This window comes from Lutjanus erythropterus, chromosome 11, assembly GCF_056507025.1.
Source record: "Lutjanus erythropterus isolate fLutEry1 chromosome 11, fLutEry1.hap2, whole genome shotgun sequence".
NCBI classification, from domain to species: domain Eukaryota; kingdom Metazoa; phylum Chordata; class Actinopteri; order Lutjaniformes; family Lutjanidae; genus Lutjanus; species Lutjanus erythropterus.
Window position 1 is genome coordinate 12,704,074 of NC_139327.1, and position 14,351 is coordinate 12,718,424.

General features: G+C 38.8%; 1 protein-coding gene across 2 annotated transcripts in view; it reads right to left on the bottom strand.

Annotated features, from left to right (window-relative positions):
• Positions 1-14,351, bottom strand: part of gabra3 (gamma-aminobutyric acid type A receptor subunit alpha3) — a 130,102-nt gene that overhangs the window by 69,998 nt on the left and 45,753 nt on the right. The gene's annotated exons all lie outside the window — the stretch shown is intronic.

The window sequence follows — 14,351 nt, forward strand, 5'->3', positions numbered from 1 at the left end:
AATTCCCCAGTCCATCGCTGTAAAAGCCTCTGCCTCACTTGATCTTGGATTTTAACAGTTTTCGCCTCTCTTGTTGTCCTTGATCTTTAACTAGCTTTAATTCACTGCCATGACAACCAAGGTCAGAGAGAGGGCAGGGAGATGTCTTTCCGGTGTCTGTTGAGGCGGCAAAACAAACGCTGAACTGTCATCTGAAAGGTTTCAGGTGCGTGCAAAAAGAAAAACTGGAGGAATGCCATTTCAAAAAATAATGAGAGCTAGGACGGGAAAGTTTAGTATTCCCATCACAAGATTGTGAACAAGTTTTGAAAATGTAGTCCAGGTTCAATGTGGAGATCCACAGCAAGGTGTTAGTGCAATTAATATATTTAACATTTCATTTAAAGTAACAAATATATTTTAAAAATCTGAAAAAAGTGATAACAGCTTTAGCAAGAGGAAACATTTTATTTTGAAATACAGCAACACAAATGAAATATGCTGGATAGGACAAGACTCTCCCTACAGCAGCAGGAAATTATCTAACACAGATACGATCTGAAACGTGTGATATCAACGTTTGTGACACCAACCTACTTTCTGAGGCATTTTTAGAAGAAAGCCAAGCCTGGGTGTCACACGCAGCTCTGATATCTACAGGGATTAGAAAAGCGCGATCACCTGCATCAGCAGCAATGAAGAGACCATTTGTAACTGTAAGCATGCTCCGTATCACTCCACTGCTACATGCAGCGCTGTAAAACCTGACTCTCTAAAAGACGTGGTTATTTTTCACAGCAGATGACGGGACCGGTAGACAAGTTCATGTGGTAAATAATTTCTTATAAAGCCCCAGGAAAGCTAGATTAAAAACAACTCAAGAGCTAATGATCTCGAGGCTGACATTTTGCCTTTTTTCATTCAAAATCTCATTACAATTTCCAAGGAATAAAGCGTTCATACAGCTGGAGGAGGGCAGACAAACAGAATCCAATACATCAAACAGGACCTGAGTTTATTGTAGCCGGCCTGCACATAAATCCTGGCTGCACAGGCTGTACTACAGTCCATGTAATTCCCAACTAGGCACCGTGTGTAGATATTTCCTTTTATATTGCCTAAATCGCCTTGATTTAGTGATCCTGAAGCCACAGGTAAAGGACACGTACGACGGTGTCTCGCAGGTTTTAACAGCCAACATATGCATCCCCATCTGGCCAGGTGAGGTATGTCATAGTGTCTGCCTCTGTGAAACAAGAGGCTGAAAATATTGGAGCTCCTCTTTCTCATTACCTGTATCCTTGACAGCAGTGTTATCCTTTCATTGTTTTTCATCTCAGTAACACATGTTCTCTCTCCTCATCTCTGATCGCTGTGCTCCTTTCAACTTGATTTCTCTCTCTGTCTCTTTTTTTTTTTTTTTTTGTGCTGACACGAGCAGAAAATGACTATATTTCCACCCCATTAGGAAAACTAAATGTTACTCATTCTACTGAACTGGTGCATATTACTTGCAGGTAAGGTGTGTTGTATTAGAGTGCATCTATGACAGTGGGTTTCTTCATGCATAAACGCAGCCTTTTTACATTCAGTTGTCCATCCTTCCTTCATTGTGAGGTGTTGCCAGAATATCCTCTGCAGTAGAAGCCTGTCAGTGGCGACCTGTGTCAGTTCCAGTCGATCAGCATGCCAACCACACTGCGACATTAAGGACATTCAGATGACCTTCCTTACACCCAGCCGACCACACCACGACAGGAGTCAAACCGAGTCAGTGAATGGATTTAACATAATGGGATCTTAGTTTTTTTTTTAAACAATATTTTTATTAATTTTTCACTTTTACAAGTAAAGAATGGATACATAATATGGTCCACAGAAACAAAAACGAATCAAGCAGACAAACAGACAAAACAAAACAAAAAACAGAACACCAGCTCAGAGCCATATAAATAATACCCAGGGTTACAGTAAAAATGTGCGATATGAGCAATCAAGAAAATCCCTGCAACATGATATTAGAGACCCCAGGCTCTACGTATTTCAAATAGGGTTCCCAAACTTTATAAAATTGATCTGTTTTTAAATGTAATATACATGTAAGGTACTCTAATGGCACTAGATCAAACACCACTTTTTGCCAGCCTTTAACAGTTGGTACTTTTTCATTGATCCATTGCAATAAAATATTCTTCCTCGCTGCATAAGTAAGAATACAATATAGCCTCTTATTATGTTTTGATATTAAACGTCGGCTTGGGAGGCCCAATATGAGAAACACAGGGTCCATCTCCAGTTTTAAACCCAATATCTTTTCTATTTCAGATAGCACATTAGACCAATACATTTGCAGTTTCCAACATGACCAAAAACAATGAGTTAGGGTACCAATTTCTATCTTGCATTTAAGGCACGTGGGTGAGAGAGTAGGATTGAAGTGATGCCTGCGGTTGGGGGATATGTGCATTCTGTGTATAATTTTTAACTGCATTGCTTGGGCACGATTGCAGACATGGGATCTTAGTTTAATATGAGTAGTGGTCTGTAATGTTTGCAAAAAAAATGCAAATTTGTCACGAGATAATCATAGCTGCTGTTTGGAGGGGGAAAGAGATTAGCCCTTGATGCTGGAATGACCTGCTCATGTGATGGGAAAAGATAATAGGGATGCAACATTATTTATTTAAAATATTAGAAAATGTTGAACAAAAATTATCACAATTATCAAACCCATAGGATTTTCAGTTTAGGGCTACTATGAAAAAAACTGTCAAACTAGAGCAAAAAATATCCTCAATCGAGAAGCTGGACTTATAAAATGCTTTAGAAAGGATTTAAATGATTAATCAGTTATGAAAAAAGTTACCAACTAATTTCCTGGTGATCAGCTAATCAATTCAGTTCTAATACAAATAGTTGAAAACACTAGACATCATAGCAGGTTGATTCTTTAAAGGAGCATTCCACTGATGTAGCACTGCACTGCTATGACACTGTTATACACAATGGACAGTTAAAGGTGAAATCTGTAATATATTCATCCAACAGCGCTGCAGCCTACATGCTCTCTTTTTAAATTTCCATCCATTTAATCCAACCATGCCCATTTCACATAAATTAGTCAAAATTCATGCAGAATTTTCATCAAATGAGTAAGAGTCTGTTTATGAATCTTAAGAAATCATTAAAAGTCTTTTAGAAGGAGTAGATGGTTATAATGGTTAAGTTGAGCAATATATTAATGGGGTCTGGAGTCTGTAGTGACTGCATGTCTTACTGCCTGCCAGTGTGTGTATTTTCAGAGCACTTGTTTTTTTTTTTTCAGGATAACAGGCATATCTTTGCATTGACAGACAACTGGCAGTTATAAATAGCTGATCGTCTTACAGTGTAGAACTCGTTGTTGCTTGTCATTTTCCAATTATATGGTTGCACTCATGTTCAGTGTCCCAACAACTTGCATCAACCACAGATCATGTATTAAATAGGGCTTTAACCTATTTAGTGTACCAACTATGATTCCAGTTCACTATTTGGATGCAGTACTCATTTTTGAACATATCTTTTTTTTTTTTTTTTAATTCCACGCCTTCTTCTTTCTTGTCAAAACCTGGTACCTACATTAACCACAATGCAACACCACTACTGGCAGTTCAGTCAGAGATTCAGGTGTGTTATGCTGGTAGAAGCCAATGTAGCCTTGAGCCTCTAGCCTCAAGTGGTAATGAAGAGCAGGCTAATGAGGTCTGATGAAACTTCAGACTTGAGACAGATTTTCAGACTTTTCAGACTCCTGGTCGTGAACCAAAATCAGCGCCGACTCAAATGACATCAGTCTGGAGCCACAAAAGGAAGGACAAACTGGGCCATTAATTATCTCACACCTGAGACAATGTGAAAAGATTCCAGGCAACATTGTAATCGCCGCTTCCTTTTTCTGGGAGACACCTAAACGACAACCCGTTGGCACACATCACACCTCCACTTGTGATGAAGGTGGTAGAGCCACAGGTACAACCAAAGCTGTGAAGGAGGTGTGATCACACTGCAATCTAACAGCAACATTGCTGCTACTCATTAGTCAGTGGCAGGTAATAGGCCTGAAGAACAATACCTTCCTACTGTATAAACACACTTGGTGAAAATAAACAATATGGAAAAAATGCTGAACCCATAATGTGGATACAAAGCTGTTTATCTTGCCAATTTACACCGTTATAAGTCATTTTAAAAGTAATCCATAAAAGACAAGTATTCACCCGTAGCTAATTACCGGCCTGCACCCAACACTAGAATGAAAATGACACAAGCTCCCAGATTTTATGTCTGCCGCATCATCTTTTGTCCTTGCTCGATGAGTTTAAGTGCCAAGTCCCAATATCAGCGTAATGAATCTTTTCTTGCTGGTGTTCTGCCATTATGATAACATGACATGAATAAATGTTACTGTCACTGGTTTAACAAACTGGGCAGTAAAACCATCCTGAATTTATGTTTGGAAAATTGAATATTCATACAAGCAAATGAGATGATATTTGGATAAAGATAAGCATAATAAGATTAATTGCACCACATTTTGTTCTTTTGTAGGACATTGTGCAATATTTTCTTTTTCAAGCAGTCCTCTCTGTTGAGGTGGAGAAAAAATAAATACCTCGAGATTTTCCTTTTTCCTCTAAGACTCTCCTGCTGTGCTGAAGAATGGATCTATTAGTGATAAAAAAAAAGAGTAAGGGCAGATAGGTGGTATTTTTCCTTTCAATTAATGCTTTGCTTTTACGCTTAAGTGCACTGGAAAGGAAGCAACGCTGTTAATAATGCAGCAAGTTATTTTTCAAAATACAGTCAGACTGAATAAGTTTACACTGAAAAAAAAATCATACAGGAATTTAGTGAAATCAAATAATCCTTTCTCTTTAACTTAACATAAATATACTAGTTTTATTTATTCAAGTTAATTAAATGTAAAATGTCTACTATTTTCAGAACAAAATAAACATATGATGAGATGAATGAATGTACAGCACAGAGTTCAATCAACTTACTAAATGAAGTTTCTAAAGAAACATAATCAGCGTATTAGCAGAGTTCCCAGCATGCATTGTTTGGGAGTTTAAACTTTCTCGAGACCCTTCTTTTTTATAGTTTGAAGAAAACATATGACGAAAACTTTCTGTGCCATGGTTGTTTGTTTTAGCAATAATGAACAATGCAAAAAAATACAGACAGTTTTGAGTTTAGTCCCCACACATAATAAATAATAATAAATTCACTGGGGTCATTTTCATATGTTGTCTTTATTCAAATACAGAACAAGAGTTGTTGGTTCAACTTAATAGCTTAAGCTTATTGAACATGTTTTCTTAAGTACAACTGAAATTATATCAAGTTTATTTCACTAGGAAAGTTTATTTGTTTTGAGTGGATACAAAATTACCTCAACTTGTCTTTTCAAATTCAGTCAGCTTAAAATTTTAAGGCATGGACACCAACTTTTTTCAGTTAAAACAAATAGTTTATTTTACAGTGTACAGTTACTGCATAATTTAAACAAAACTTGAATTGTCTTTTCTGTATTATAAGTAAATATTCAAAACACTGAGGAAACAGACAGAGAAATCATGATAAAGGTCCTTGTACTGTGGTTTTTGTATGTTTTATCACAGCTGTTATAAAATTCATACATGTGTCCTCCACAATAAGTCCAACCATCTGCCAAAACAGAATACAAGCCATCCAGGGACAGTGTGGTTAGCAAAATGTAAGTCTCAGATGCCATCTGACTACTTGGACTAATGTTTCCAGTTTATTCCAACCCACACGGTCTGAGATAAAAGTTGGCATTATCACAAGGCTACTTCATAAAGCCTACTTTGGCCTACTGCACACTTTGTATTTATCTTGTTCCAGACTTTGTTCTGCTTTTCCCTTTTACACAGCTGTTGGAACAAGCTGCAAGTGGATCATGAGCCCCAAACCAAATATTTGTGAGTAGGACAAACTGTACAGTTTATGACAACATGAATTAACAAAATACACAAGGCGTAATTATTAGTCACCCATTACATCATTGATACGGTACATTCTTAATCTGTGAGCAGATCCACAGCTATGATCTATTAAACAATCAGAATATTTAAAGGACACACTGGCTGATAAACATTTGCAGATAAAATGATTATCAGCTTAACTAGCGGCAATTAATTTAAGTGTACAGCTACTACCGTTATCTTGATTCTGAGTTAGTTTCCTAGAGAGTCTATCATGACTCTGCCAAACATTTGATTTCAAAAAACACAGGCTGGAGAATCATAACCATCCACCCTACAGGAATTATTAAATAGTCTGTTCCCCAAAAAGCTATTTGATAAACTGCCAAGGAAGTCTGACGCATCTTTTTCAGCTGTTAAAATATGCAGTACAGCTGGTTTGTGTGATATTGTGTTCTTTATTACAGCACAGCTTCTGTGTCTGTACATATTATGCTTTAGCTTTTGTTTTTTTAGCCCATGATTTATATCTTCTAGCAAGTTTTTGACCAGAAAACAAGCTGTGTAGCCTTGAGCAGCAGAAAATGTTCATGCAGTCAGCATTAGAAGAAGCTGCTCGCCTGCTTTGAGCAGTGGGGAAGGAGTGTGGGGTATGCAATTAGTTATGATTTAAATTAAACTCATCATGAATCAGTGTGGATTTGCCACCAGTAACACATAAGCTTTATATATAATTATATGAAATAACAATTTAAAGGAGAAATCTGTAATATATGTACTGTAATAACTAAAATGAGCATGATATTTCATCAGAGATTAAGGAAACAGGCTAAATTGAAATATTCGCGTCTCTGACAACAACAATACACCCACGGTGTCATCCTTTGAAATTTCTGTTCTAGCCTGTAACTTGTGTTACTATTTGCCCATTTCACATTAATTAGAGTTCAAATTAATGCTGAATGTTTGCCAAATGGATACGTGTCTGTTCATGAGTCGTAAGAAACCATCTAGAATCTTTTAGAAGGCATGAATGGATAACAGGCTGAGCCTTTATGTTAACAGATGTACAGTTGACAGTTATAAAGAGCTGATCAACTTTCAGTGTCGGAGTCGTCGTACCTAGTTTTTGTCAAATTACGATGTTGTGCCTGTCTTGCACTCCTGCTGTGCTCCTGGAGCCTGCCTGAGCGTCCTCAAGTCTGGGGAGGAGGGGGCAGGGAGAAACAACTCTCATCAGACATAGACTACATATTACATAGTATTTCATCCTATTTAATATACTGTTTATGGCTCCAACTTGCTGTTTGGTCTGCAGTACTCATTTTTGGATGCACCATTCTGAATATTGCTCTTTTAAAAAACAACTTTTCTGATCGGGCAGAAAAATAGATTCCTCTTCCTTGTTTAATTGTACACCTACACTTCCCATGAAAATCCATTACAAGCTCTTTGTTCGCCACACTGAGTCAATCTGTGCAACATTTTCAAAGGCACAGATAGGTATAAGGATTTAAATCTGTACTGAATAGGCCGGTTATCCATAGCGTTGCCTGAGACTCAGATTCAACTTCAGAGGGAGTCGGGGGTGGATGTTGCTGGTGGCGAGGGATATGGGATGTACTGGAATGATTGTGTTACATAGACAATGCTCCATGGAAAGTGAGTCAGAGCTGTTTCCTGGAGAAACAAACAAACAAAACGCCCCCCGAAATAAACAACATAAAATGCAAAAAGATACTGCTTGAGCCATGATAGAACGAGAAAACCGCAATTTAAGCTACCAGTTCCACGGATCAGTAACATCATCAGGGTCCATTCTGAGAGGCCTCAGACATTAGTTCAGCGTTTGTGTATTTCCAGGACTGAGTGGTCTGTCTTCAGTGTGCAGCTGTGCAGGCACCTTCTGGGAAATCCATTCCAGCCTCAGTTTGATTCATGCCTGCTGGGGATGTCTGCTAATTGGTCACTTTGAAGATCATTGGCCAGATGCTCGCTATATCAATAGAAAATTGACTGAAGCTCAAAAGTAATTAGGGCACAGATCAATGACATTTTTAAAGAATTTGGGCTGCTGGAAGGGCAGTGGTTTCACTCCACATTACTCTTGCTACAAGCGTTAGTATAGCATAACCTCTCTTAAATGAGTAGGATATTGTAAACACTGGAATTAACAACACAGAAGAGGGGACTAAATTTAAGAAAAACTAACTGTATTAATTGCGTAAAAAAATGAATGTAGGTTTTATTTGAAAAATGTATATATGTAAGAATTTTAGTTTAAATGCACAATATGTAAGTTCTGCTGGTAAGGGTCTCACATTAACGCAATAACAAAACACAGAGTGAAGTAGTGTATGATCCTGGGAGATGTTGTCTTCACTGTTAACCATCATTGCTGATGAAACTCAATCTGACATGACTAATGTATTAATGTTCCTTCCTCACTCTCTGTTGTATCTGATGTGTCCCATGTTTTCCTGGAAGTTAGAGCAGCTGGTGACTAGTATGAAATGCCCTGTTACCTTAAATAAATAATGGATTTCTCTGTATCTAACCATTGTTAGAAACATTTGGGATAATGTATGTACACAACTCAATAAAATATCTAACATGGTTCTAGTTGCAGAGATGTATGTTGAAATGAGCATGCTAGCCAGCTGGCCCCAGCCCGTCCTGTCATGTAATACCACTTTGTACCTCAAGAGGTGATAGTGAGTCACTGTAATGTCCAGTCTGGCCTCAGCCCAACATGAGAGGATAAAGAACTAGTGCTACCCCATTTTGGCACCAAAGAAAGAAGTGGAAGAAATAGAAATAAAACGAGTTAACACTGACGTTGCTTTCTATTGATGGAGCCAGCTCTTGGTGAGTAAAGGGATGAAGTTTGATGCTGAACTCTTGATGTGTGATCTAGAACTGTACGTAAACAGCTGTTAATGGTAATTTAGAGAGGTAGCTAATTGTATAATGCTACTGACAGTGTTAAAATATTTGCTAAGTTAGCTGTGTGTTGGGAAAAAGAAAGATATATGGGAATGACTGTGCATTTCCTTGTTTCATACAACAGTGGTTAGGTATAGATACTATTATTTTTCAGCACTGGCCACTGTAAACTTGCAGAACTGTACAGAAAAGGCACAACTTCTGGTAACACAACTATTACCAATGAAAAACAAGCTAGACGTCTCAGCTAGTTGAGGAAACTAGTGTCACACACCATGGTACTTTAGATGTGTCATAATCTAGGCACTTAAACGCCTGCTTTGTTGCCATTTCAGTTTTTTATAGTTCGCCTTTGTGTTTCTGGTTCTTCTGTAAGGGACATGTTAGCAGTTTGAGGAGACTCAGCCTCAACATATTGGTAGCTAGTACTGAGTACTGTTCGCTTTTTTCATAGAACGTTGAACAAAAATGTGCAAAGGAATCGGGACGTTTGTGGAGCTGTAACGTGATGGCAAAGGCTGACAGTATGGGGATAAATCCTGGCCACATACATGGAATATTTAGTGGCCACAGAGTAACTTTTTGTGGCCATGTTTACTGTCAAACCCTGGGTGTGGACACCCCAACTTTCTGATGACATACTGCTCCTGAGTATTTGACAGGTGGCCAATTCTCACATATAGCTCCTGTAATAGGTGAGATTGATAGGAATGCAGACACTCCACCACAGGCAATCAGACAGGTTAAACAAATCCACTTTTACTCTTCTATCTAAACCACTTACTAATGAATGAAAACCAAGGTGAAGGTTGAATTAATTATCCTAACCATTTTAAGCATCCATTAGATCTTTCAGAGCTACTTTCTGGTACCACTGTGACCCACTATACTCAAACTAGTTGTGTGTTCATGCAATTCACAAATGCTGTTGATTAATATAATGGATACATAACCTGTGTTGCTGCTCAGTGGTGACTGCCTCAACTGAACAGAGAATTTGAATCCACTGAACGCCTCACCAGTAAAATGAAACAGTATCTGACAGACCAAAGCAGGAGGCATATATTCAACAATTTAACAATACTTGCACCCAGTGAACCTTTGACTTTATTTTCTTTTGACTCCAAGTAGAAAGTGTTTGTCTGGTCATTCAATCAGCAAAGTGGCTCAGCCGTGAATACATTACCCTTGTCCGGACCTGTGACACATTAACCTTGACAACACTACCGAAACAGAATGTTATCTGTTGACCAGGTCACATCTCAAAGTGATGCCCCTCTTTGCCACGCTGTGAATAATTCATGTGAGATGGGGTGAGACAGCGAGTGGAGGCTGGGCAACTTCACAGCCAATCCATAAGCCAAGTGTACATATAGCGCACTCATCCTTATAGCTATTGATTATATGCCACGTTAGGCAGCAGCTTGGCGATAGATTCCAAACAAAATAGACAACAAGACGGCCCAAGTGTCCACACTTGTTAAGTGTTGACTGTAGATGTGGAAGAGGGTAGGGGGGCTTGAAGTGAGGCGAGCTGATGGATTGAAAGACCTTCTCTGCATTGAAATAAACACAGCCTTCTCATTCATATGTAATACATGGATTCCTGGGAATAATAGCTTAATCAGCTCCGTCTTTTGGTGTGTGGGAAATGAGGAAATTTGGTGATGTGCAGAATGACAGACCCTTATATAGAGGATTTGTCTGTTACACCTTAATCCATTAGGAAAGTCTCCTGCCTCAACTGTGCTAAAGCCGATTTGGAGCCTGCCGATAGCATCAGTGGGCATCAGGGAGGTGGCAGTTCTCAGAGAGAAACGGCTCTGCTGATACGCAGATATTCTGCGAGCCTGTGTGCGCTGATGTTCTGAGGATTATTTCTAAACTCTGGCAACTTGAACTTTGATGGACAATTAATATACACTTTCACTTTTGGATTCCATTTTTGGTTCAGGTTTGGATTTCTCAGCCTATAATAATGTCTTGCCTCAAATGAACTAAGGTAAAGCTTCATTTAATACAAGTTAAACTGAATAAAATGTGTTCAGTAAAGACTGCTGAGTGCGGGCTTTGCATATGTGCACTACATCATGTCTCAAGTAATTGTAGAAAGATTAACATTTGTGAGAATCCTTGTCACATGCTGTTAGGTCCATGCATAATGAATCGCATTGACTGCTGCTTTGGCCCTGCTAGAAGCAGTGTGGTGACAATTTTCTGTCCCTGCATAAGTCAACACTTCATATATTTCCATCATTAACCTACTGCACTCATCACATCTAATGATTTCCCATTTTTATATAATAACATCCTGAATCCTGATGCCAATAATTCTGTCTTCAATCTTCTTTTCTGGCCTCGTGCTGCATAATCAAACCAAGGTCAGACTTCCGGTGCATTTTCAATTTATAACGAGAACATTAATTATCTCTTCAGTTTATGACACATATGTCACTTATGAGAAATAAAATGCTGGAATGGAAGGAAGTGTTTTCATCTCCTGTAACTACAGTCAGCTTAATTATAACTTAAAGGAGCAATATGTAAGACCCACGCATTCAGAAATGAATACTGCAGTCTATATAGTGATTTGGTGCCATATACAGTATGTTAAATAGATTGAGTTCCTGTCACAATCCATGGTTGAAGCAGGTTGTTCTCCCCTTGCCCCCTCCTCCCCACACTCGAAGCCCACCTGTGGCCCATTTGCTGCATGTCATCCCCTCTCTCTACCCACTTTTCTGTCATATCTTCAGCTGTCCCTGTCAAATAAAGGCAAAAATTCTCCAAAAATAATATAAAAAAAAAAAAAAAAAAAGAAAGAAACGAGCAAAAAATTTCAGAGGACATGCTGGCTATAGTGTTGCTGTTGAAGCCAGTATTTCAGCTTAGCGTGTTTCTTAGCATGTCTGGGTTTTTTTGTTTTGTTTTTTTAGTCTATATTTATTCACATTTCATCAAACTGGCACCATTAAAAGTATGCTAAATTAGTTATTAGCGTTCATATTTGCATTGAACCCATGGACAATTGTCACTGGGCTCTTCGATACTGAAGGAAACATGAAGATTCTCAATCTGCAGTTATATGGTAAAGCTTTTTTCCCATGATTTCTTAGTGGATTTAGTGAGGTATTTTCAGGAACTGAGTCACACTGAATCTAAGAATATTTGTCATATGAGTGTTTAGATTTGACAAAGTTACAGTATGAGGCCAGGAGGGAGGACTAATTTTGACGCACACTGCAGCTCAGTGTCTCTCCCCAGTCTGAAAACCTCTGATGTAGATAGATGTGGACACCTGGATATTACGCCTCATTCCAAAATCATGGGCTTTAATGTGCTGCCTCTACTCTTCTGGGAAAGCTTCCCACAAAATGTTGGGAGCTGACTGCAGGGATCCGATCCCATTCAGTCCCAGGAGCATTAGTGAGGTCGGCCACTGATGTTCGGTGATACAGCCTGACTCAGAGTCAGCATTTCAATTCATCCTAAATGTCACAATACTGGAGATACAGTATCTTGAAAAGTATTAACATTCAATACAGTTTTAGATACCACTCCAGTTAACACAATTTATGTTTTGATAAAAACATAAATATAACAAGGCTGTTACATGTATTCTTCTCTTTTAAGACCAGGCCTTTAAAAATAACTAAATGATCTAATTGACTAATCTTAGAAATGAATTCAAGTTAATTGTGCTCTGTGTTAAGCAGAATAGCATCCAAGTTAATTTACTTCTGACTATAGTTAAAGCTTTTTCCTATCAACTGAAACTCTGAGACTCTGATAGCTCTGGGGAGGATTAGCTTAGCTTAGCTTTAAGAATTACAAATGGCTGCTGGGCTGACATCAGGACGACACACTTATCAACAACAGTTTTCCGGGCCATCTTGTTCATTTGCCTCAAATGCAAAGTATTTCTAAACAGCCCTCCTGCTGCTTTCTTTGTCAACCAAAACCAGTCGCAGAGGCTCTGCAGCTAAAACCATGACAAAAGTGGCAATACACCACAGCCTGTTGTCAGCTATTGTATCCAACCAGAGTGAATGAGACAAGTAACAAGAAGAAGACAGAACTGTGAGCGAGAGCAGAGACATCTCGCAGAGGAGAGAGCGAGAAAGCAGGAGCAGGTATATCAATACTGAGGAAAATGAGTATTGAAACCGGCCGCCTCAAACATTCAGAATCGATGAGTATCAAAAACTTGATATTTGTGACATCACTAATCCTAAAGATCTTGGGTTTAGGTCACGGCTCTGTGCAGGCATGTCAAGTTCTTCCACAACAGTTCTTCCACACCAAACTTGGAAAACAATCGTTCCTGGACTTGAGTGATATTGATATTGATCAATTTTTGGGTGGCTAAAATAGGTCTTGCTCCTGACTCTGTACATGGCAGAACATTGCTTAACTTCGTACCATAGAAACTTGGTTGGCAAGTTTTAATGGCTTTTCACATGGGCACAGAATGTAATATTGTCAGTGCGGTGGTGACAGACCTTACAGCTATACAGCTTGTTAACAGTCTCTATAGAAAAGAAAAAGGTAGAAAAGGATATGGATTATTTGCCATAATATATATCTACCCATTCGAAAGCTAGATGTTTTTATCAGTAGGTTTTCTGTGCTCAGAAAATGATATGAAAAAATGATAACAGAAAAGGGTTTTCCACAAACATAGTTGCAGCATAGTTGGAAGTAAACTATGTGGCTTTAATTTCCCTTCACTGAAAGTACTGAAACCATGAAAAACAGCCCCAAACCAATAGTACACAAAATTTCTGTATGTATACACATGTGTCAACAGCCGATTTGTCCCTAAGTTGGTCAGGTGAACCACAAACATCATGTCCTTGAGTGGGTGGGTACAGAAAGGCCAAAACACATATTCATGTAAAAGATCTCTCACCAGGTTTGGCAACCGCCTTCCCCTGGCCACACATTTCTATTTAATATATGTAATTACAAGCGCTGTGTGCTCCTAATAAGCAAGGAGAGCCAAGTGGCACAATGACAAAGCAAACTGGGCTAATCCCTGTCACACTGTTCTGATTTCTTTCCCCAGCCTGCTTTCTTCCAGGTTCGGGGAGCCTTTCCTAGCGTGCAAAATCTTAAAGTGATTTACACTCCGCCGCGTCTCCCTGCCATAACATCCTACCTTATCAACAATGCTAGCATGGCAACCTGTGCAATCTTTTCGTTTGAAAAATTACAAGGAGTGTGATTAGAATGACTCCTAGACATCCTGGAGCTTCTCTCTCATTTTTTTTTTCCCTTTTTGCTGACTCTTAACACACAAACTGGAAAATGTGCCCAGGATGCAGGAGTGAAACTGCTGTGAATGGACAATCATAGTTGTGGTGTGCTGCACAATGCAAATTAATTCAGCAGTCAGTGAAATGTAGACCTGTGCGGCGGAGAGCACCAGCTACA